The 23547-nt window shown below is 36.0% G+C and overlaps 13 non-coding genes across 13 annotated transcripts; all 13 read left to right on the forward strand.

Annotated features, from left to right (window-relative positions):
• Nucleotides 1-785: 785 nt before the first annotated feature.
• TRNAI-UAU (transfer RNA isoleucine (anticodon UAU)) lies at nt 786-878 on the forward strand. The gene is given in 2 exon segments: nt 786-823; nt 843-878. It is a non-coding gene; the product is annotated as a tRNA-Ile (tRNA).
• A 1714-nt stretch (nt 879-2592) lies between these two features.
• TRNAI-UAU (transfer RNA isoleucine (anticodon UAU)) lies at nt 2593-2685 on the forward strand. The gene is given in 2 exon segments: nt 2593-2630; nt 2650-2685. It is a non-coding gene; the product is annotated as a tRNA-Ile (tRNA).
• Nucleotides 2686-7102: 4417 nt separating this feature from the next.
• On the forward strand, nt 7103-7195 carry TRNAL-UAA (transfer RNA leucine (anticodon UAA)). The gene is given in 2 exon segments: nt 7103-7140; nt 7160-7195. It is a non-coding gene; the product is annotated as a tRNA-Leu (tRNA).
• Nucleotides 7196-8006: 811 nt separating this feature from the next.
• Nucleotides 8007-8099, forward strand: TRNAI-UAU (transfer RNA isoleucine (anticodon UAU)). The gene is given in 2 exon segments: nt 8007-8044; nt 8064-8099. It is a non-coding gene; the product is annotated as a tRNA-Ile (tRNA).
• A 1716-nt stretch (nt 8100-9815) lies between these two features.
• TRNAL-UAA (transfer RNA leucine (anticodon UAA)) lies at nt 9816-9908 on the forward strand. Its single transcript is given in 2 exon segments — nt 9816-9853; nt 9873-9908. It is a non-coding gene; the product is annotated as a tRNA-Leu (tRNA).
• A 2621-nt stretch (nt 9909-12529) lies between these two features.
• On the forward strand, nt 12530-12622 carry TRNAL-UAA (transfer RNA leucine (anticodon UAA)). The gene is given in 2 exon segments: nt 12530-12567; nt 12587-12622. It is a non-coding gene; the product is annotated as a tRNA-Leu (tRNA).
• An 811-nt stretch (nt 12623-13433) lies between these two features.
• On the forward strand, nt 13434-13526 carry TRNAI-UAU (transfer RNA isoleucine (anticodon UAU)). The gene is given in 2 exon segments: nt 13434-13471; nt 13491-13526. It is a non-coding gene; the product is annotated as a tRNA-Ile (tRNA).
• Nucleotides 13527-16144: 2618 nt separating this feature from the next.
• On the forward strand, nt 16145-16237 carry TRNAL-UAA (transfer RNA leucine (anticodon UAA)). Its single transcript is given in 2 exon segments — nt 16145-16182; nt 16202-16237. It is a non-coding gene; the product is annotated as a tRNA-Leu (tRNA).
• Nucleotides 16238-17048: 811 nt separating this feature from the next.
• TRNAI-UAU (transfer RNA isoleucine (anticodon UAU)) lies at nt 17049-17141 on the forward strand. Its single transcript is given in 2 exon segments — nt 17049-17086; nt 17106-17141. It is a non-coding gene; the product is annotated as a tRNA-Ile (tRNA).
• Nucleotides 17142-20664: 3523 nt separating this feature from the next.
• On the forward strand, nt 20665-20757 carry TRNAL-UAA (transfer RNA leucine (anticodon UAA)). Its single transcript is given in 2 exon segments — nt 20665-20702; nt 20722-20757. It is a non-coding gene; the product is annotated as a tRNA-Leu (tRNA).
• An 808-nt stretch (nt 20758-21565) lies between these two features.
• On the forward strand, nt 21566-21658 carry TRNAI-UAU (transfer RNA isoleucine (anticodon UAU)). Its single transcript is given in 2 exon segments — nt 21566-21603; nt 21623-21658. It is a non-coding gene; the product is annotated as a tRNA-Ile (tRNA).
• An 811-nt stretch (nt 21659-22469) lies between these two features.
• On the forward strand, nt 22470-22562 carry TRNAI-UAU (transfer RNA isoleucine (anticodon UAU)). Its single transcript is given in 2 exon segments — nt 22470-22507; nt 22527-22562. It is a non-coding gene; the product is annotated as a tRNA-Ile (tRNA).
• Nucleotides 22563-23372: 810 nt separating this feature from the next.
• On the forward strand, nt 23373-23465 carry TRNAI-UAU (transfer RNA isoleucine (anticodon UAU)). The gene is given in 2 exon segments: nt 23373-23410; nt 23430-23465. It is a non-coding gene; the product is annotated as a tRNA-Ile (tRNA).
• Nucleotides 23466-23547: the final 82 nt, after the last annotated feature.

Below are 23547 nucleotides of genomic sequence, written 5' to 3' on the forward strand. Positions count from 1 at the left end.
TTTCCTTTTCTTATGTCATCAGTCATTGATTATTAACTGCTACCTTAATATTTAATATGATATTACAAAGGATGGAAGAAAGAAAGAAAAAACACAAACATGATTGTACATTTAAGTTGTCAGCACACATCTGCTTTGGTACAAATGCACTGCATATCTTCCTTCAGTCAGCCAACAAAACAGCAATGGAAAAGATTAACATACTGTTGGTAAAGCAGTTGCATCAAATTGATTTTCTGCAATATAGCATGATAATCCATACTGACAGCTCTGGATAGTACCAGCACATTTCTTGCTGGACTTGGTAATGCAAAGAACACAGTAAACAGCTTCACTTTTTCCTCAAAAATAAATAATTGACTATTAAAAACCTAATAGTATTAAATAAGAACATCAGTAAGCACCACTGGCATAATGGATAAGTCACTGCCCTCCTAAGCCAGGGGGTCCAAGTCCCATATGGGGTGGAAGTCATTACAGCAAGTGTCTCATCACTAGAGTTGATATTTTATCCTTGCTTCAACTGTAAAACAGTCTTGCAGTGTTTAGCTTGTAAAAAATGACCACAGAAGCTAAAATATGACATTAATTATGATAACATTGTTGTTGTTTTTTAAACCTTTTTTTATCACCGTGGACAGCTTATTCAAGTACCATCTGGCATGCATGTTCCTTTGTTGCTCATCATTCATCACCAAAAATGATTTTCTTTTTCAATTCTTATGACTGTACTGATTGTATTGAATAAAATCCACATCTAGCATAACCAATTAATGCTGTAAAGTGCTCCAGTGGCGCAATTGGTCAGCGCATGGTACTTATAAGACAGTATCTATTGAGCAATGCCGAGGTTGTGAGTTCAAGTCTTACCTGGAGCATCTTTGTACACTGTTTTTTTTCCTTTTCTTATGTCATCAGTCATTGATTATAAACTGCTACCTTAATATTTAATATGATATTACAAAGGATGGAAGAAAGAAAAAAAAACACAAACATGATTGTGCATTTAAGTTGTCAGCACACATCTGCTTTGGTACAAATGCACTGCATATCTTCCTTCAGTCAGCCAACAAAACAGCAATGGAAAAGATTAACATACTGCTGGTAAAGCAGTTGCATCAAATTGATTTTCTGCAATATAGCATGATAATCCATACTGACAGCTCTGGATAGTACCAGCACATTTCTTGCTGGACTTGGTAATGCAAAGAACACAGTAAACAGCTTCACTTTTTCCTCAAAAATAAATAATTGACTATTAAAAACCTAACAGTTTTAAATAAGAACATCAGTAAGCACCGCTGGCATAATGGGTAAGGCACTGTTTTTCTAAGCCAGTGGTTGTGGGTTTAAGTCCCGTCTGAGTTGGAAGTCATTACAGCAAGTGTCTCATCACTAGAGTTGATATTTTATCCTTGCTTCAACTGTAAAACAGTCTTGCAGTGTTTAGCTTGTAAAAAATGACCACAGAAGCTAAAATATGACATTAATTATGATAACATTGTTGTTGTTGTTTTTTAAACCTTTTTTATCACCGTGGACAGCTTATTCAAGTGCCATCTGGCATGCATGTTCCTTTGTTGCTCATCATTCATCACCAAAAATGATTTTCTTTTTCAATTCTTATGACTGTACTGATTGTATTGAATAAAATCCACATCTAGCATAACCAGTCAATGCTGCAAAGTGCTCCAGTGGCGTAATTGGTCAGCGCGTGGTACTTATAAGACAGTATCTATTGAGCAATGCAGAGGTTGTGAGTTCAAGTCTCACCTGGAGCATCTTTGTATACTGTTTTTTTTCCTTTTCTTATGTCATTAGTCATTGATTATAAACTGCTACCTTAATATTTAATATGATATTACAAAGGATGGAAGAAAGAAAGAAAAAACACAAACATGATTGTGCATTTAAGTTGTCAGCACACAACTGCTTTGGTTCAAATGCACTGCATATCTTCCTTCAGTCAGCCAACAAAACAGCAATGGAAAAGATTAACATACTGTTGGTAAAGCAGTTGCATCAAATTGATTTCCTGCAATATAGCATGATAATCCATACTGACAGCTCTGGATAGTACCAGCACATTTCTTGCTGGATTTGGTAATGCAAAGAACACAGTAAACAGCTTCACTTTTTCCTCAAAAATAAATAATTGACTATTAAAAACCTAACAGTCTTAAATAAGAACAAAAGTAAGCACCACTGGCATAATGGGTAAGGCACTGTTCTCCTAAGCCAGTGGTTGTGGGTTTAAGTCCCGTCTGAGTTGGAAGTCATTACAGCAAGTGTCTCATCACTAGAGTTGATATTTTATCCTTGCTTCAACTGTAAAACAGTCTTGCAGTGTTTAGCTTGTAAAAAATGACCACAGAAGCTAAAATATGACATTAATTATGATAACATTGTTGTTGTTGTTTTTTAAACCTTTTTTATCACCGTGGACAGCTTATTCAAGTGCCATCTGGCATGCATGTTCCTTTGTTGCTCATCATTCATCACCAAAAATGATTTTCTTTTTCAATTCTTATGACTGCACTGATTGTATTGAATAAAATCCACATCTAGCATAACCAATCAATGCAGCAAAGTGCTCCAGTGGCGCAATTGGTCAGCGCGCGGTACTTATAAGACAGTATCTGTTGAGCAATGCCAAGGTTGTGAGTTCAAGCCTCACCTGGAGCATCTTTGTATACTGTTTCTTTTCCTTTTCTTATGTCATTAGTCATTGATTATAATCTGCTACCTTAATATTTAATATGATATTACAAAGGATGGAAGAAAGAAAGAAAAAACACAAACATGATTGTGCATTTAAGTTGTCAGCACACATCTGCTTTGGTTCAAATGCACTGCATATCTTCCTTCAGTCAGCCAACAAAACAGCAATGGAAAAGATTAACATACTGTTGGTAATGCAGTTGCATCAAATTGATTTTCTGCAATATAGCATGATAATCCATACTGACAGCTCTGGATAGTACCAGCACATTTCTTGCTGGACTTGGTAATGCAAAGAACACAGTAAACAGCTTCACTTTTTCCTCAAAAATAAATAATTGACTATTAAAAACCAAACAGTCTTAAATAAGAACATCAGTAAGCACCACTGGCATAATGGATAAATCACTGCCCTCCTAAGCCAGGGGGTCCAAGTCCCATATGGGGTGGAAGTAATTACAGCAAGTGTCTCATCACTAGAGTTTATATTTTATCCTTGCTTCAACTGTAAAACAGTCTTGCAGTGTTTAGCTTGTAAAAAATGACCACAGAAGCTAAAATATGACATTAATTATGATAACATTGTTGTTGTTGTTTTTTATACCTTTTTTATCACCGTGGACAGCTTATTCAAGTGCCATCTGGCATGCATGTTCCTTTGTTGCTCATCATTCATCACCAAAAATGATTTTCTTTTTCAATTCTTATGACTGTACTGATTGTATTGAATAAAATCCACATCTAGCATAACCAATCAATGCTGCAAAGTGCTCCAGTGGCGCAATTGGTCAGCGCGTGGTACTTATAAGACAGTATCTATTGAGCAATGCTGAGGTTGTGAGTTCAAGCCTCACCTGGAGTATATTTGTATACTGTTTTTTTTTCCTTTTCTTATGTCATTAGTCATTGATTATAAACTGCTACCTTAATATTTAATATGATATTACAAAGGATGGAAGAAAGAAAGAAAAAACACAAACATGATTGTGCATTTAAGTTGTCAGCACACATCTGCTTTGGTTCAAATGCACTGCATATCTTCCTTCAGTCAGCCAACAAAACAGCAATGGAAAAGATTAACATACTGTTGGTAAAGCAGTTGCATCAAATTGATTTTCTGCAATATAGCATGATAATCCATACTGACAGCTCTGGATAGTACCAGCACATTTCTTGCTGGACTTGGTAATGCAAAGAACACAGTTAACAGCTTCCCTTTTTCCTCAAAAATAAATAATTGACTATTAAAAACCAATCAGTCTTAAATAAGAACATAAGTAAGCACCACTGGCATAATGGGTAAGGCACTGTTCTCCTAAGCCAGTGGTTGTGGGTTTAAGTCCCGTCTGAGTTGGAAGTCATTACAGCAAGTGTCTCATCACTAGAGTTGATATTTTATTCTTGCTTCAACTGTAAAACAGTCTTGCAGTGTTTAGCTTGTAAAAAATGACCACAGAAGCTAAAATATGACATTAATTATGATAACATTGTTGTTGTTGTTTTTTAAACCTTTTTTATCACCGTGGACAGCTTATTCAAGTGCCAACTGGCATGCATGTTCCTTTGTTGCTCATCATTCATCACCAAAAATGATTTTCTTTTTCAATTCTTATGACTGCACTGATTGTATTGAATAAAATCCACATCTAGCATAACCAATCAATGCAGCAACGTGCTCCAGTGGTGCAATTGGTCAGCGCGCGAAACTTATAAGACAGTATCTGTTGAGCAATGCCAAGGTTGGGAGTTCAAGCCTCACCTGGAACATCTTTGTATACTGTTTTTTTTTCCCTTTTCTTATGTCATTAGTCATTGATTATAAACTGCTACCTTAATATTTAATATGATATTACAAAGGATGGAAGAAAGAAAGAAAAAACAAACACAAACATGATTGTGCATTTAAGTTGTCAGCACACATCTGCTGTGGTTCAAATGCACTGCATATCTTCCTTCAGTCAAAACAGCAATGGAAAAGATTAACATACTGTTGGTAAAGCAGTTGCATCAAATTGATTTTCTGCAATATAGCATGATAATCCATACTGACAGCTCTGGATAGTCCCAGCACATTTCTTGCTGGACTTGGTAATGCAAAGAACACAGTAAACAGCTTCACTTTTTCCTCAAAAATAAATAATTGACTATTAAAAACCAAACAGTCTTAAATAAGAACATCAGTAAGCACCACTAGCATAATGGATAAGTCACTGCCCTCCTAAGCCAGGGGGTCCAAGTCCCATATGGGGTGGAAGTAATTACAGCAAGTGTCTCATCACTAGAGTTGATATTTTATCCTTGCTTCAACTGTAAAACAGTCTTGCAATGGTTAGCTTGTAAAAAATGACCACAGAAGCAAAAATATGACATTAATTATGATAACATTGTTGTTGTTGTTGTTTTTTAAACCTTTTTTATCACCGTGGACAGCTTATTCAAGTGCCATCTGGCATGCATGTTCCTTTGTTGCTCATCATTCATCACCAAAAATGATTTTCTTTTTCAATTCTTATGACTGCACTGATTGTATTGAATAAAATCCACATCTAGCATAACCAATGAATGCAGCAAAGTGCTCCAGTGGCGCAATTGGTCAGCGCGTGGTACTTATAAGACAGTATCTATTGAGCATTGCAGAGGTTGTGAGTTCAAGTCTCACCTGGAGCATCTTTGTATACTGTTTTTTTTCCTTTTCTTATGTCATTAGTCATTGATTATAAACGGCTACCTTAATATTTAATATGATAATACAAAGGATGGAAGAAAGAAAGAAAAAACACAAACATGATTGTGCATTTAAGTTGTCAGCACACAACTGCTTTGGTTCAAATGCACTGCATATCTTCCTTCAGTCAGCCAACAAAACAGCAATGGAAAAGAGTAACATACTGTTGGTAAAGCAGTTGCATCAAATTGATTTTCTGCAATATAGCATGATAATCCATACTGACAGCTCTGGATAGTACCAGCACATTTCTTGCTGGACTTGGTAATGCAAAGAACACAGTAAACAGCTTCACTTTTTCCTCAAAAATAAATAATTGACTATTAAAAACCTAACAGTCTTAAATAAGAACATAAGTAAGCACCACTGGCACAATGGGTAAGGCACTGTTCTCCTAAGCCAGTGGTTGTGGGTTTAAGTCCCATATGGGGTGGAAGTAATTACAGCAAGTGTCTCATCACTAGAGTTGATATTTTATCCTTGCTTCAACTGTAAAACAGTCTTGCAGTGTTTAGCTTGTAAAAAATGACCACAGAAGCTAAAATATGACATTAATTATGATAACATTGTTGTTGTTGTTTTTTAAACCTTTTTTATCACCGTGGACAGCTTATTCAAGTGCCATCTGGCATGCATGTTCCTTTGTTGCTCATCATTCATCACCAAAAATGATTTTCTTTTTCAATTCTTATGACTGTACTGATTGTATTGAATAAAATCCACATCTAGCATAACCAATCAATGCTGCAAAGTGCTCCAGTGGCGCAATTGGTCACGCGTGGTACTTATAAGACAGTATCTATTGAGCAATGCTGAGGTTGTGAGTTCAAGCCTCACCTGGAGTATCTTTGTATACTGTTTTTTTTTCCTTTTCTTTTGTCATTAGTCATTAATTATAAACTGCTACCTTAATATTTAATATGATATTACAAAGGATGGAAGAAAGAAAGAAAAAACACAAACATGATTGTGCATTTAAGTTGTCAGCCACATCTGCTTTGGTTCAAATGCACTGCATATCTGCCTTCAGTCAGCCAACAAAACAGCAATGGAAAAGATTAACATACTGTTGGTAAAGCAGTTGCATCAAATTGATTTTCTGCAATATAGCATGAAAATCCATACTGACAGCTCTGGATAGTACCAGCACATTTCTTGCTGGACTTGGTAATGCAAAGAACACAGTAAACAGCTTCACTTTTTCCTCAAAAATAAATAATTGACTATTAAAAACCTAACAGTCTTAAATAAGAACATCAGTAAGCACCACTGGCATAATGGGTAAGGCACTGTTCTCCTAAGCCAGTGGTTGTGGGTTTAAGTCCCGTCTGAGTTGGAAGTCATTACAGCAAGTGTCTCATCACTAGAGTTGATATTTTATCCTTGCTTCTACTGTAAAACAGTCTTGCAGTGTTTAGCTTGTAAAAAATGACCACAGAAGCTAAAATATGACATTAATTATGATAACATTGTTGTTGTTGTTTTTTAAACCTTTTCTATCACCGTGGACAGCTTATTCAAGTGCCATCTGGCATGCATGTTCCTTTGTTGCTCATCATTCATCACCAAAAATGATTTTCTTTTTCAATTCTTATGACTGTACTGATTGTATTGAATAAAATCCACATCTAGCATAACCAATTACTGCTGCAAAGTGCTCCAGTGGCGCAATTGGTCAGCGCGTGGTACTTAAAAGACAGTATCTGTTGAGCAATGCCGAGGTTGTGAGTTCAAGCCTCACCTGGAGCGTCTTTGTATACTGTTTTTTTTCCTTTTCTTATGTCATTAGTCATTGATTATAAACTGCTACCTTAATATTTAATATGATATTACAAAGGATGGAAGAAAGAAAGAAAAAACACAAACATGATTGTGCATTTAAGTTGTCAGCACACATCTGCTTTGGTTCAAATGCACTGCATATCTTACTTCAGTCAGCCAACAAAACAGCAATGGAAAAGATTAACATACTGTTGGTAAAGCAGTTGCATCAAATTGATTTTCTGCAATATAGCATGATAATCCATACTGACAGCTCTGGATAGTACCAGCACATTTCTTGCTGGACTTGGTAATGCAAAGAACACAGTAAACAGCTTCACTTTTTCCTCAAAAATAAATAATTGACTATTAAAAACCTAACAGTCTTAAATAAGAACATCAGTAAGCACCACTGGCATAATGGGTAAGGCACTGTTCTCCTAAGCCAGTGGTTGTGGGTTTAAGTCCCGTCTGAGTTGGAAGTCATTACAGCAAGTGTCTCATCACTAGAGTTGATATTTTATCCTTGCTTCTACTGTAAAACAGTCTTGCAGTGTTTAGCTTGTAAAAAATGACCACAGAAGCTAAAATATGACATTAATTATGATAACATTGTTGTTGTTGTTTTTTAAACCTTTTCTATCACCGTGGACAGCTTATTCAAGTGCCATCTGGCATGCATGTTCCTTTGTTGCTCATCATTCATCACCAAAAATGATTTTCTTTTTCAATTCTTATGACTGTACTGATTGTATTGAATAAAATCCACATCTAGCATAACCAATTACTGCTGCAAAGTGCTCCAGTGGCGCAATTGGTCAGCGCGTGGTACTTATAAGACAGTATCTATTGAGCAATGCCGAGGTTGTGAGTTCAAGCCTCACCTGGAGCGTCTTTGTATACTGTTTTTTTTCCTTTTCTTATGTCATTAGTCATTGACTATAAACTGCTACCTTAATATTTAATATGATATTACAAAGGATGGAAGAAAGAAAGAAAAAACACAAACATGATTGTGCATTTAAGTTGTCAGCACACATCTGCTTTGGTTCAAATGCACTGCATATCTTCCTTCAGTCAGCCAACAAAACAGCAATGGAAAAGATTAACATACTGTTGGTAAAGCAGTTGCATCAAATTGATTTTCTACAATATAGCATGATAATCCATACTGACAGCTCTGGATAGTACCAGCACATTTCTTGCTGGACTTGGTAATGCAAAGAACACAGTAAACAGCTTCACTTTTTCCTCAAAAATAAATAATTGACTATTAAAAACCTAACAGTCTTAAATAAGAACATCAGTAAGCACCACTGGCATAATGGGTAAGGCACTGTTCTCCTAAGCCAGTGGTTGTGGGTTTAAGTCCCGTCTGAGTTGTAAGTCATTACAGCAAGTGTCTCATCACTAGAGTTGATATTTTATCCTTGCTTCAACTGTAAAACAGTCTTGCAGTGTTTAGCTTGTAAAAAATGACCACAGAAGCTAAAATATGACATTAATTATGATAACATTGTTGTTGTTGTTTTTTAAACCTTTTTTATCACCGTGGACAGCTTATTCAAGTGCCAACTGGCATGCATGTTCCTTTGTTGCTCATCATTCATCACCAAAAATGATTTTCTTTTTCAATTCTTATGACTGCACTGATTGTATTGAATAAAATCCACATCTAGCATAACCAATCAATGCAGCAACGTTCTCCAGTGGTGCAATTGGTCAGCGCGCGGTACTTATAAGACAGTATCTGTTGAGCAATGCCAAGGTTGTGAGTTCAAGCCTCACCTGGAGCATCTTTGTATACTGTTTTTTTTTTCCCTTTTCTTATGTCATTAGTCATTGATTATAAACTGCTACCTTAATATTTAATATGATATTACAAAGGATGGAAGAAAGAAAGAAAAAACAAACACAAACATGATTGTGCATTTAAGTTGTCAGCACACATCTGCTGTGGTTCAAATGCACTGCATATCTTCCTTCAGTCAGCCAACAAAACAGCAATGGAAAAGATTAACATACTGTTGGTAAAGCAGTTGCATCAAATTGATTTTCTGCAATATAGCATGATAATCCATACTGACAGCTCTGGATAGTACCAGCACATTTCTTGCTGGACTTGGTAATGCAAAGAACACAGTAAACAGCTTCACTTTTTCCTCAAAAATAAATAATTGACTATTAAAAACCAAACAGTCTTAAATAAGAACATCAGTAAGCACCACTGGCATAATGGATAAGTCACTGCCCTCCTAAGCCAGGGGGTCCAAGTCCCATATGGGGTGGAAGTCATTACAGCAAGTGTCTCATCACTAGAGTTGATATTTTATCCTTGCTTCTACTGTAAAACAGTCTTGCAGTGTTTAGCTTGTAAAAAATGACCACAGAAGCTAAAATATGACATTAATTATGATAACATTGTTGTTGTTGTTTTTTAAACCTTTTCTATCACCGTGGACAGCTTATTCAAGTGCCATCTGGCATGCATGTTCCTTTGTTGCTCATCATTCATCACCAAAAATGATTTTCTTTTTCAATTCTTATGACTGTACTGATTGTATTGAATAAAATCCACATCTAGCATAACCAATTACTGCTGCAAAGTGCTCCAGTGGCGCAATTGGTCAGCGCGTGGTACTTAAAAGACAGTATCTGTTGAGCAATGCCGAGGTTGTGAGTTCAAGCCTCACCTGGAGCGTCTTTGTATACTGTTTTTTTTCCTTTTCTTATGTCATTAGTCATTGATTATAAACTGCTACCTTAATATTTAATATGATATTACAAAGGATGGAAGAAAGAAAGAAAAAACACAAACATTATTGTGCATTTAAGTTGTCAGCACACATCTGCTTTGGTTCAAATGCACTGCATATCTTCCTTCAGTCAGCCAACAAAACAGCAATGGAAAAGATTAACATACTGTTGGTAAAGCAGTTGCATCAAATTGATTTTCTACAATATAGCATGATAATCCATACTGACAGCTCTGGATAGTACCAGCACATTTCTTGCTGGACTTGGTAATGCAAAGAACACAGTAAACAGCTTCACTTTTTCCTCAAAAATAAATAATTGACTATTAAAAACCTAACAGTCTTAAATAAGAACATCAGTAAGCACCACTGGCATAATGGGTAAGGCACTGTTCTCCTAAGCCAGTGGTTGTGGGTTTAAGTCCCGTCTGAGTTGTAAGTCATTACAGCAAGTGTCTCATCACTAGAGTTGATATTTTATCCTTGCTTCAACTGTAAAACAGTCTTGCAATGGTTAGCTTGTAAAAAATGACCACAGAAGCAAAAATATGACATTAATTATGATAACATTGTTGTTGTTGTTGTTTTTTAAACCTTTTTTATCACCGTGGACAGCTTATTCAAGTGCCATCTGGCATGCATGTTCCTTTGTTGCTCATCATTCATCACCAAAAATGATTTTCTTTTTCAATTCTTATGACTGCACTGATTGTATTGAATAAAATCCACATCTAGCATAACCAATCAATGCAGCAAAGTGCTCCAGTGGCGCAATTGGTCAGCGCGTGGTACTTATAAGACAGTATCTATTGAGCATTGCAGAGGTTGTAAGTTCAAGTCTCACCTGGAGCATCTTTGTATACTGTTTTTTTTCCTTTTCTTATGTCATTAGTCATTGATTATAAACGGCTACCTTAATATTTAATATGATAATACAAAGGATGGAAGAAAGAAAGAAAAAACACAAACATGATTGTGCATTTAAGTTGTCAGCACACAACTGCTTTGGTTCAAATGCACTGCATATCTTCCTTCAGTCAGCCAACAAAACAGCAATGGAAAAGAGTAACATACTGTTGGTAAAGCAGTTGCATCAAATTGATTTTCTGCAATATAGCATGATAATCCATACTGACAGCTCTGGATAGTACCAGCACATTTCTTGCTGGACTTGGTAATGCAAAGAACACAGTAAACAGCTTCACTTTTTCCTCAAAAATAAATAATTGACTATTAAAAACCTAACAGTCTTAAATAAGAACATAAGTAAGCACCACTGGCACAATGGGTAAGGCACTGTTCTCCTAAGCCAGTGGTTGTGGGTTTAAGTCCCATATGGGGTGGAAGTAATTACAGCAAGTGTCTCATCACTAGAGTTGATATTTTATCCTTGCTTCAACTGTAAAACAGTCTTGCAGTGTTTAGCTTGTAAAAAATGACCACAGAAGCTAAAATATGACATTAATTATGATAACATTGTTGTTGTTGTTTTTTAAACCTTTTTTATCACCGTGGACAGCTTATTCAAGTGCCATCTGGCATGCATGTTCCTTTGTTGCTCATCATTCATCACCAAAAATGATTTTCTTTTTCAATTCTTATGACTGTACTGATTGTATTGAATAAAATCCACATCTAGCATAACCAATCAATGCTGCAAAGTGCTCCAGTGGCGCAATTGGTCACGCGTGGTACTTATAAGACAGTATCTATTGAGCAATGCTGAGGTTGTGAGTTCAAGCCTCACCTGGAGTATCTTTGTATACTGTTTTTTTTTCCTTTTCTTTTGTCATTAGTCATTAATTATAAACTGCTACCTTAATATTTAATATGATATTACAAAGGATGGAAGAAAGAAAGAAAAAACACAAACATGATTGTGCATTTAAGTTGTCAGCCACATCTGCTTTGGTTCAAATGCACTGCATATCTGCCTTCAGTCAGCCAACAAAACAGCAATGGAAAAGATTAACATACTGTTGGTAAAGCAGTTGCATCAAATTGATTTTCTGCAATATAGCATGAAAATCCATACTGACAGCTCTGGATAGTACCAGCACATTTCTTGCTGGACTTGGTAATGCAAAGAACACAGTAAACAGCTTCACTTTTTCCTCAAAAATAAATAATTGACTATTAAAAACCTAACAGTCTTAAATAAGAACATCAGTAAGCACCACTGGCATAATGGGTAAGGCACTGTTCTCCTAAGCCAGTGGTTGTGGGTTTAAGTCCCGTCTGAGTTGGAAGTCATTACAGCAAGTGTCTCATCACTAGAGTTGATATTTTATCCTTGCTTCTACTGTAAAACAGTCTTGCAGTGTTTAGCTTGTAAAAAATGACCACAGAAGCTAAAATATGACATTAATTATGATAACATTGTTGTTGTTGTTTTTTAAACCTTTTCTATCACCGTGGACAGCTTATTCAAGTGCCATCTGGCATGCATGTTCCTTTGTTGCTCATCATTCATCACCAAAAATGATTTTCTTTTTCAATTCTTATGACTGTACTGATTGTATTGAATAAAATCCACATCTAGCATAACCAATTACTGCTGCAAAGTGCTCCAGTGGCGCAATTGGTCAGCGCGTGGTACTTAAAAGACAGTATCTGTTGAGCAATGCCGAGGTTGTGAGTTCAAGCCTCACCTGGAGCGTCTTTGTATACTGTTTTTTTTCCTTTTCTTATGTCATTAGTCATTGATTATAAACTGCTACCTTAATATTTAATATGATATTACAAAGGATGGAAGAAAGAAAGAAAAAACACAAACATGATTGTGCATTTAAGTTGTCAGCACACATCTGCTTTGGTTCAAATGCACTGCATATCTTACTTCAGTCAGCCAACAAAACAGCAATGGAAAAGATTAACATACTGTTGGTAAAGCAGTTGCATCAAATTGATTTTCTGCAATATAGCATGATAATCCATACTGACAGCTCTGGATAGTACCAGCACATTTCTTGCTGGACTTGGTAATGCAAAGAACACAGTAAACAGCTTCACTTTTTCCTCAAAAATAAATAATTGACTATTAAAAACCTAACAGTCTTAAATAAGAACATCAGTAAGCACCACTGGCATAATGGGTAAGGCACTGTTCTCCTAAGCCAGTGGTTGTGGGTTTAAGTCCCGTCTGAGTTGGAAGTCATTACAGCAAGTGTCTCATCACTAGAGTTGATATTTTATCCTTGCTTCTACTGTAAAACAGTCTTGCAGTGTTTAGCTTGTAAAAAATGACCACAGAAGCTAAAATATGACATTAATTATGATAACATTGTTGTTGTTGTTTTTTAAACCTTTTCTATCACCGTGGACAGCTTATTCAAGTGCCATCTGGCATGCATGTTCCTTTGTTGCTCATCATTCATCACCAAAAATGATTTTCTTTTTCAATTCTTATGACTGTACTGATTGTATTGAATAAAATCCACATCTAGCATAACCAATTACTGCTGCAAAGTGCTCCAGTGGCGCAATTGGTCAGCGCGTGGTACTTATAAGACAGTATCTATTGAGCAATGCCGAGGTTGTGAGTTCAAGCCTCACCTGGAGCGTCTTTGTATACTGTTTTTTTTCCTTTTCTTATGTCATTAGTCATTGACTATAAACTGCTACCTTAATATTTAATATGATATTACAAAGGATGGAAGAAAGAAAGAAAAAACACAAACATGATTGTGCATTTAAGTTGTCAGCACACATCTGCTTTGGTTCAAATGCACTGCATATCTTCCTTCAGTCAGCCAACAAAACAGCAATGGAAAAGATTAACATACTGTTGGTAAAGCAGTTGCATCAAATTGATTTTCTACAATATAGCATGATAATCCATACTGACAGCTCTGGATAGTACCAGCACATTTCTTGCTGGACTTGGTAATGCAAAGAACACAGTAAACAGCTTCACTTTTTCCTCAAAAATAAATAATTGACTATTAAAAACCTAACAGTCTTAAATAAGAACATCAGTAAGCACCACTGGCATAATGGGTAAGGCACTGTTCTCCTAAGCCAGTGGTTGTGGGTTTAAGTCCCGTCTGAGTTGGAAGTCATTACAGCAAGTGTCTCATCACTAGAGTTGATATTTTATCCTTGCTTCAACTGTAAAACAGTCTTGCAGTGTTTAGCTTGTAAAAAATGACCACAGAAGCTAAAATATGACATTAATTATGATAACATTGTTGTTGTTGTTTTTTAAACCTTTTTTATCACCGTGGACAGCTTATTCAAGTGCCAACTGGCATGCATGTTCCTTTGTTGCTCATCATTCATCACCAAAAATGATTTTCTTTTTCAATTCTTATGACTGCACTGATTGTATTGAATAAAATCCACATCTAGCATAACCAATCAATGCAGCAACGTTCTCCAGTGGTGCAATTGGTCAGCGCGCGGTACTTATAAGACAGTATCTGTTGAGCAATGCCAAGGTTGTGAGTTCAAGCCTCACCTGGAGCATCTTTGTATACTGTTTTTTTTTTCCCTTTTCTTATGTCATTAGTCATTGATTATAAACTGCTACCTTAATATTTAATATGATATTACAAAGGATGGAAGAAAGAAAGAAAAAACAAACACAAACATGATTGTGCATTTAAGTTGTCAGCACACATCTGCTGTGGTTCAAATGCACTGCATATCTTCCTTCAGTCAGCCAACAAAACAGCAATGGAAAAGATTAACATACTGTTGGTAAAGCAGTTGCATCAAATTGATTTTCTGCAATATAGCATGATAATCCATACTGACAGCTCTGGATAGTACCAGCACATTTCTTGCTGGACTTGGTAATGCAAAGAACACAGTAAACAGCTTCACTTTTTCCTCAAAAATAAATAATTGACTATTAAAAACCAAACAGTCTTAAATAAGAACATCAGTAAGCACCACTGGCATAATGGATAAGTCACTGCCCTCCTAAGCCAGGGGGTCCAAGTCCCATATGGGGTGGAAGTAATTACAGCAAGTGTCTCATCACTAGAGTTGATATTTTATCCTTGCTTCAACTGTAAAACAGTCTTGCAATGTTTAGCTTGTAAAAAATGACCACAGAAGCTAAAATATGACATTAATTATGATAACATTGTTGTTGTTGTTTTTTAAACCTTTTTTATCACCGTGGACAGCTTATTCAAGTGCCATCTGGCATGCATGTTCCTTTGTTGCTCATCATTCATCACCAAAAATGATTTTCTTTTTCAATTCTTATGACTGCACTGATTGTATTGAATAAAATCCACATCTAGCATAACCAATCAATGCTGCAAAGTGCTCCAGTGGCGCAATTGGTCACGCGTGGTACTTATAAGACAGTATCTATTGAGCAATGCTGAGGTTGTGAGTTCAAGCCTCACCTGGAGTATCTTTGTATACTGTTTTTTTTCCTTTTCTTTTGTCATTAGTCATTAATTATAAACTGCTACCTTAATATTTAATATGATATTACAAAGGATGGAAGAAAGAAAGAAAAAACACAAACATGATTGTGCATTTAAGTTGTCAGCCACATCTGCTTTGGTTCAAATGCACTGCATATCTGCCTTCAGTCAGCCAACAAAACAGCAATGGAAAAGATTAACATACTGTTGGTAAAGCAGTTGCATCAAATTGATTTTCTGCAATATAGCATGAAAATCCATACTGACAGCTCTGGATAGTACCAGCACATTTCTTGCTGGACTTGGTAATGCAAAGAACACAGTAAACAGCTTCACTTTTTCCTCAAAAATAAATAATTGACTATTAAAAACCTAACAGTCTTAAATAAGAACATCAGTAAGCACCACTGGCATAATGGGTAAGGCACTGTTCTCCTAAGCCAGTGGTTGTGGGTTTAAGTCCCGTCTGAGTTGGAAGTCATTACAGCAAGTGTCTCATCACTAGAGTTGATATTTTATCCTTGCTTCTACTGTAAAACAGTCTTGCAGTGTTTAGCTTGTAAAAAATGACCACAGAAGCTAAAATATGACATTAATTATGATAACATTGTTGTTGTTGTTTTTTAAACCTTTTCTATCACCGTGGACAGCTTATTCAAGTGCCATCTGGCATGCATGTTCCTTTGTTGCTCATCATTCATCACCAAAAATGATTTTCTTTTTCAATTCTTATGACTGTACTGATTGTATTGAATAAAATCCACATCTAGCATAACCAATTACTGCTGCAAAGTGCTCCAGTGGCGCAATTGGTCAGCGCGTGGTACTTAAAAGACAGTATCTGTTGAGCAATGCCGAGGTTGTGAGTTCAAGCCTCACCTGGAGCGTCTTTGTATACTGTTTTTTTTCCTTTTCTTATGTCATTAGTCATTGATTATAAACTGCTACCTTAATATTTAATATGATATTACAAAGGATGGAAGAAAGAAAGAAAAAACACAAACATGATTGTGCATTTAAGTTGTCAGCACACATCTGCTTTGGTTCAAATGCACTGCATATCTTACTTCAGTCAGCCAACAAAACAGCAATGGAAAAGATTAACATACTGTTGGTAAAGCAGTTGCATCAAATTGATTTTCTGCAATATAGCATGATAATCCATACTGACAGCTCTGGATAGTACCAGCACATTTCTTGCTGGACTTGGTAATGCAAAGAACACAGTAAACAGCTTCACTTTTTCCTCAAAAATAAATAATTGACTATTAAAAACCTAACAGTCTTAAATAAGAACATCAGTAAGCACCACTGGCATAATGGGTAAGGCACTGTTCTCCTAAGCCAGTGGTTGTGGGTTTAAGTCCCGTCTGAGTTGGAAGTCATTACAGCAAGTGTCTCATCACTAGAGTTGATATTTTATCCTTGCTTCTACTGTAAAACAGTCTTGCAGTGTTTAGCTTGTAAAAAATGACCACAGAAGCTAAAATATGACATTAATTATGATAACATTGTTGTTGTTGTTTTTTAAACCTTTTCTATCACCGTGGACAGCTTATTCAAGTGCCATCTGGCATGCATGTTCCTTTGTTGCTCATCATTCATCACCAAAAATGATTTTCTTTTTCAATTCTTATGACTGTACTGATTGTATTGAATAAAATCCACATCTAGCATAACCAATTACTGCTGCAAAGTGCTCCAGTGGCGCAATTGGTCAGCGCGTGGTACTTATAAGACAGTATCTATTGAGCAATGCCGAGGTTGTGAGTTCAAGCCTCACCTGGAGCGTCTTTGTATACTGTTTTTTTTCCTTTTCTTATGTCATTAGTCATTGACTATAAACTGCTACCTTAATATTTAATATGATATTACAAAGGATGGAAGAAAGAAAGAAAAAACACAAACATGATTGTGCATTTAAGTTGTCAGCACACATCTGCTTTGGTTCAAATGCACTGCATATCTTCCTTCAGTCAGCCAACGAAACAGCAATGGAAAAGATTAACATACTGTTGGTAAAGCAGTTGCATCAAATTGATTTTCTACAATATAGCATGATAATCCATACTGACAGCTCTGGATAGTACCAGCACATTTCTTGCTGGACTTGGTAATGCAAAGAACACAGTAAACAGCTTCACTTTTTCCTCAAAAATAAATAATTGACTATTAAAAACCTAACAGTCTTAAATAAGAACATCAGTAAGCACCACTGGCATAATGGGTAAGGCACTGTTCTCCTAAGCCAGTGGTTGTGGGTTTAAGTCCCGTCTGAGTTGTAAGTCATTACAGCAAGTGTCTCATCACTAGAGTTGATATTTTATCCTTGCTTCAACTGTAAAACAGTCTTGCAGTGTTTAGCTTGTAAAAAATGACCACAGAAGCTAAAATATGACATTAATTATGATAACATTGTTGTTGTTGTTTTTTAAACCTTTTTTATCACCGTGGACAGCTTATTCAAGTGCCAACTGGCATGCATGTTCCTTTGTTGCTCATCATTCATCACCAAAAATGATTTTCTTTTTCAATTCTTATGACTGCACTGATTGTATTGAATAAAATCCACATCTAGCATAACCAATCAATGCAGCAACGTTCTCCAGTGGTGCAATTGGTCAGCGCGCGGTACTTATAAGACAGTATCTGTTGAGCAATGCCAAGGTTGTGAGTTCAAGCCTCACCTGGAGCATCTTTGTATACTGTTTTTTTTCCCCTTTTCTTATGTCATTAGTCATTGATTATAAACTGCTACCTTAATATTTAATATGATATTACAAAGGATGGAAGAAAGAAAGAAAAAACAAACACAAACATGATTGTGCATTTAAGTTGTCAGCACACATCTGCTGTGGTTCAAATGCACTGCATATCTTCCTTCAGTCAGCCAACAAAACAGCAATGGAAAAGATTAACATACTGTTGGTAAAGCAGTTGCATCAAATTGATTTTCTGCAATATAGCATGATAATCCATACTGACAGCTCTGGATAGTACCAGCACATTTCTTGCTGGACTTGGTAATGCAAAGAACACAGTAAACAGCTTCACTTTTTCCTCAAAAATAAATAATTGACTATTAAAAACCAAACAGTCTTAAATAAGAACATCAGTAAGCACCACTGGCATAATGGATAAGTCACTGCCCTCCTAAGCCAGGGGGTCCAAGTCCCATATGGGGTGGAAGTAATTACAGCAAGTGTCTCATCACTAGAGTTGATATTTTATCCTTGCTTCAACTGTAAAACAGTCTTGCAATGTTTAGCTTGTAAAAAATGACCACAGAAGCTAAAATATGACATTAATTATGATAACATTGTTGTTGTTGTTTTTTAAACCTTTTTTATCACCGTGGACAGCTTATTCAAGTGCCATCTGGCATGCATGTTCCTTTGTTGCTCATCATTCATCACCAAAAATGATTTTCTTTTTCAATTCTTATGACTGCACTGATTGTATTGAATAAAATCCACATCTAGCATAACCAATCAATGCAGCAAAGTGCTCCAGTGGCGCAATTGGTCAGCGCGTGGTACTTATAAGACAGTATCTATTGAGCATTGCAGAGGTTGTGAGTTCAAGTCTCACCTGGAGCATCTTTGTATACTGTTTTTTTTCCTTTTCTTATGTCATTAGTCATTGATTTTAAACGGCTACCTTAATATTTAATATGATATTACAAAGGATGGAAGAAAGAAAGAAAAAACACAAACATGATTGTGCATTTAAGTTGTCAGCACCCAACTGCTTTGGTTCAAATGCACTGCATATCTTCCTTCAGTCAGCCAACAAAACAGCAATGGAAAAGAGTAACATACTGTTGGTAAAGCAGTTGCATCAAATTGATTTTCTGCAATATAGCATGATAATCCATACTGACAGCTCTGGATAGTACCAGCACATTTCTTGCTGGACTTGGTAATGCAAAGAACACAGTAAACAGCTTCACTTTTTCCTCAAAAATAAATAATTGACTATTAAAAACCTAACAGTCTTAAATAAGAACATAAGTAAGCACCACTGGCATAATGGGTAAGGCACTGTTCTCCTAAGCCAGTGGTTGTGGGTTTAAGTCCCATATGGGGTGGAAGTAATTACAGCAAGTGTCTCATCACTAGAGTTGATATTTTATCCTTGCTTCAACTGTAAAACAGTCTTGCAGTGTTTAGCTTGTAAAAAATGACCACAGAAGCTAAAATATGACATTAATTATGATAACATTGTTGTTGTTGTTTTTTAAACCTTTTTTATCACCGTGGACAGCTTATTCAAGTGCCATCTGGCATGCATGTTCCTTTGTTGCTCATCATTCATCACCAAAAATTATTTTCTTTTTCAATTCTTATGACTGTACTAATTGTATTGAATAAAATCCACATCTAGCATAACCAATCAATGCTGCAAAGTGCTCCAGTGGCGCAATTGGTCAGCGCGTGGTACTTATAAGACAGTATCTATTGAGCAATGCTGAGGTTGTGAGTTCAAGCCTCACCTGGAGTATCTTTGTATACTGTTTTTTTTTCCTTTTCTTTTGTCATTAGTCATTAATTATAAACTGCTACCTTAATATTTAATATGATATTACAAAGGATGGAAGAAAGAAAGAAAAAACACAAACATGATTGTGCATTTAAGTTGTCAGCCACATCTGCTTTGGTTCAAATGCACTGCATATCTTCCTTCAGTCAGCCAACAAAACAGCAATGGAAAAGATTAACATACTGTTGGTAAAGCAGTTGCATCAAATTGATTTTCTGCAATATAGCATGAAAATCCATACTGACAGCTCTGGATAGTACCAGCACATTTCTTGCTGGACTTGGTAATGCAAAGAACACAGTAAACAGCTTCACTTTTTCCTCAAAAATAAATAATTGACTATTAAAAACCTAACAGTCTTAAATAAGAACATCAGTAAGCACCACTGGCATAATGGGTAAGGCACTGTTCTCCTAAGCCAGTGGTTGTGGGTTTAAGTCCAGTCTGAGTTGGAAGTCATTACAGCAAGTGTCTCATCACTAGAGTTGATATTTTATCCTTGCTTCTACTGTAAAACAGTCTTGCAGTGTTTAGCTTGTAAAAAATGACCACAGAAGCTAAAATATGACATTAATTATGATAACATTGTTGTTGTTGTTTTTTAAACCTATTCTATCACCGTGGACAGCTTATTCAAGTGCCATCTGGCATGCATGTTCCTTTGTTGCTCATCATTCATCACCAAAAATGATTTTCTTTTTCAATTCTTATGACTGTACTGATTGTATTGAATAAAATCCACATCTAGCATAACCAATTACTGCTGCAAAGTGCTCCAGTGGCGCAATTGGTCAGCGCGTGGTACTTAAAAGACAGTATCTGTTGAGCAATGCCGAGGTTGTGAGTTCAAACCTCACCTGGAGCGTCTTTGTATACTGTTTTTTTTCCTTTTCTTATGTCATTAGTCATTGATTATAAACTGCTACCTTAATATTTAATATGATATTACAAAGGATGGAAGAAAGAAAGAAAAAACACAAACATGATTGTGCATTTAAGTTGTCAGCACACATCTGCTTTGGTTCAAATGCACTGCATATCTTCCTTCAGTCAGCCAACAAAACAGCAATGGAAAAGATTAACATACTGTTGGTAAAGCAGTTGCATCAAATTGATTTTCTGCAATATAGCATGAAAATCCATACTGACAGCTCTGGATAGTACCAGCACATTTCTTGCTGGACTTGGTAATGCAAAGAACACAGTAAACAGCTTCACTTTTTCCTCAAAAATAAATAATTGACTATTAAAAACCTAACAGTCTTAAATAAGAACATCAGTAAGCACCACTGGCATAATGGGTAAGGCACTGTTCTCCTAAGCCAGTGGTTGTGGGTTTAAGTCCCGTCTGAGTTGGAAGTCATTACAGCAAGTGTCTCATCACTAGAGTTGATATTTTATCCTTGCTTCTACTGTAAAACAGTCTTGCAGTGTTTAGCTTGTAAAAAATGACCACAGAAGCTAAAATATGACATTAATTATAACATTGTTGTTGTTGTTTTTTAAACCTTTTCTATCACCGTGGACAGCTTATTCAAGTGCCATCTGGCATGCATGTTCCTTTGTTGCTCATCATTCATCACCAAAAATGATTTTCTTTTTCAATTCTTATGACTGTACTGATTGTATTGAATAAAATCCACATCTAGCATAACCAATTACTGCTGCAAAGTGCTCCAGTGGCGCAATTGGTCAGCGCGTGGTACTTATAAGACAGTATCTATTGAGCAATGCCGAGGTTGTGAGTTCAAGCCTCACCTGGAGCGTCTTTGTATACTGTTTTTTTTCCTTTTCTTATGTCATTAGTCATTGATTATAAACTGCTACCTTAATATTTAATATGATATTACAAAGGATGGAAGAAAGAAAGAAAAAACACAAACATGATTGTGCATTTAAGTTGTCAGCACACATCTGCTTTGGTTCAAATGCACTGCATATCTTCCTTCAGTCAGCCAACAAAACAGCAATGGAAAAGATTAACATACTGTTGGTAAAGCAGTTGCATCAAATTGATTTTCTACAATATAGCATGATAATCCATACTGACAGCTCTGGATAGTACCAGCACATTTCTTGCTGGACTTGGTAATGCAAAGAACACAGTAAACAGCTTCACTTTTTCCTCAAAAATAAATAATTGACTATTAAAAACCTAACAGTCTTAAATAAGAACATCAGTTAGCACCACTGGCATAATGGGTAAGGCACTGTTCTCCTAAGCCAGTGGTTGTGGGTTTAAGTCCCGTCTGAGTTGGAAGTCATTACAGCAAGTGTCTCATCACTAGAGTTGATATTTTATCCTTGCTTCTACTGTAAAACAGTCTTGCAGTGTTTAGCTTGTAAAAAATGACCACAGAAGCTAAAATATGACATTAATTATGATAACATTGTTGTTGTTGTTTTTTAAACCTTTTCTATCACCGTGGACAGCTTATTCAAGTGCAATCTGGCATGCATGTTCCTTTGTTGCTCATCATTCATCACCAAAAATGATTTTCTTTTTCAATTCTTATGACTGTACTGATTGTATTGAATAAAATCCACATCTAGCATAACCAATTACTGCTGCAAAGTGCTCCAGTGGCGCAATTGGTTAGCGCGCGGTACTTATAAGACAGTATCTGTTGAGCAATGCCGAGGTTGTGAGTTCAAGCCTCACCTGGAGCGTCTTTGTATATGGTTTTTTTCCTTTTCTTATGTCATTAGTCATTGATTATAAACTGCTACCTTAATATTTAATATGATATTACAAAGGATGGAAGAAAGAAAGAAAAAACACAAACATGATTGTGCATTTAAGTTGTCAGCACACATCTGCTTTGGTACAAATGCACTACATATCTTCCTTCAGTCAGCCAACAAAACAGCAATGGAAAAGATTAACATACTGTTGGTAAAGCAGTTGCATCAAATTGATTTTCTGCAATATAGCATGATAATCCATACTGACAGCTCTGGATAGTACCAGCACATTTCTTGCTGGACTTGGTAATGCAAAGAACACAGTAAACAGCTTCACTTTTTCCTCAAAAATAAATAATTGACTATTAAAAACCTAACAGTCTTAAATAAGAACATAAGTAAGCACCACTGGCATAATGGGTAAGGCACTGTTCTCCTAAGCCAGTGGTTGTGGGTTTAAGTCCCGTCTGAGTTGGAAGTCATTACAGCAAGTGTCTCATCACTAGAGTTGATATTTTATCCTTGCTTCTACTTTAAAACAGTCTTGCAGTGTTTAGCTTGTAAAAAATGACCACAGAAGCTAAAATATGACATTAATTATGATGACATTGTTGTTGTTGTTTTTTAAACCTTTTCTATCACCGTGGACAGCTTATTCAAGTGCCACCTGGCATGCATGTTCCTTTGTTGCTCATCATTCATCACCAAAAATGATTTTCTTTTTCAATTCTTATGACTGTACTGATTGTATTGAATAAAATCCACATCTAGCATAACCAATTACTGCTGCAAAGTGCTCCAGTGGCGCAATTGGTCAGCGCACGGTACTTATAAGACAGTATCTGTTGAGCAATGCCGAGGTTGTGAGTTCAAGCCTCACCTGGAGCATCTTTGTATACTGTTTTTCTTTCCTTTTCTTATGTCATTAGTCATTGATTATAAACTGCTACCTTAATATTTAATATGATAT

Source organism: Pseudophryne corroboree, chromosome 4, assembly GCF_028390025.1.
Source record: "Pseudophryne corroboree isolate aPseCor3 chromosome 4, aPseCor3.hap2, whole genome shotgun sequence".
Lineage (NCBI taxonomy): Eukaryota > Metazoa > Chordata > Amphibia > Anura > Myobatrachidae > Pseudophryne > Pseudophryne corroboree.